We start from the raw sequence: 389 nt of genomic DNA on the forward strand, positions 1-389 counted from the left end.
CAAAATCCCTTTACATACAGGAATTAATTATTTTCTGTTTGACTTTTTTATTAATTTAATAATGTATTTATTTTTTGATATAGTGTGTGTGTATTTTCTCTTTTTTCTCATTCTCCCTTTCATTCCTTTCTATTCATTTTTCTTTTCATAAAGAAATCTAGAATTATTTCGGCCATTATTTCCATGAGAATAATTCACTCTTTGTTCTTCCTCTGCACTAATTTTCCTATTTTGTTAATTTCTAACTTTTCTTTCTGTTACCTTTATAACAAAGCATGAAAACAAGGACGTATTAATATTTTATAAACTCATTGCTAATATTGCTAATATTATATTTTATAAACTCATTGCTATTTGTTTTCTCTTTGGTGTTATCTTAAGTTAACCAT

The sequence above is a fragment of the Penaeus monodon genome, chromosome 27 (genome assembly GCF_015228065.2).
Source record: "Penaeus monodon isolate SGIC_2016 chromosome 27, NSTDA_Pmon_1, whole genome shotgun sequence".
NCBI lineage: Eukaryota > Metazoa > Arthropoda > Malacostraca > Decapoda > Penaeidae > Penaeus > Penaeus monodon.